This window comes from Glycine max, chromosome 11 (assembly GCF_000004515.6).
Source record: "Glycine max cultivar Williams 82 chromosome 11, Glycine_max_v4.0, whole genome shotgun sequence".
NCBI lineage: Eukaryota > Viridiplantae > Streptophyta > Magnoliopsida > Fabales > Fabaceae > Glycine > Glycine max.
Window position 1 is genome coordinate 7,472,858 of NC_038247.2, and position 606 is coordinate 7,473,463.

A 606-nucleotide genomic window follows, 5' to 3' on the forward strand; every position below is an offset into this window, starting at 1 on the left:
ACGGTACATATCGCACAGAAACCACCAAGCCCACCAAAGGTTAAGCCTCCACATCCACCAAAACCACCAAAGGTTGAGCCTCCTCATCCACCAAAACCACCGAAGAAACCACCATGCCCACCAAAGGTTAAGCCTCCACATCCACCAAAACCACCAAAGGTTGAGCCTCCTCATCCACCAAAACCACCGAAGAAACCACCAAGCCCACCAAAGGTTGTGCCTCCACTTCCACCAAAACCACCAAAGAATCCTCCTCCTCTTCCACCAAAACCACCAAAGGAGCCACCAACACCACCAAAGGAGCCTCCTCCAACACCGCCAAAGAAGCCATGTCCACCAATCTTCAAGAAACCACTTCCACCAATCCCTAAGTTGCCACCACTTCCTCCAGTTCCAATCTACAAGAAGCCACTTCCACCTCTTCCTCCACTCCCTAAGTTGCCACCACTTCATCCAGTTCCAATCTACAAGAAGCCACTTCCACCTCTTCCTCCACTCCCTAAGTTTCCACCACTTCATCCAGTTCCAATCTACAAGAAGCCACTTCCACCTCTTCCTCCACTCCCTAAGTTTCCAACACTTCATCCAGTTCCAATCTACAAGAAG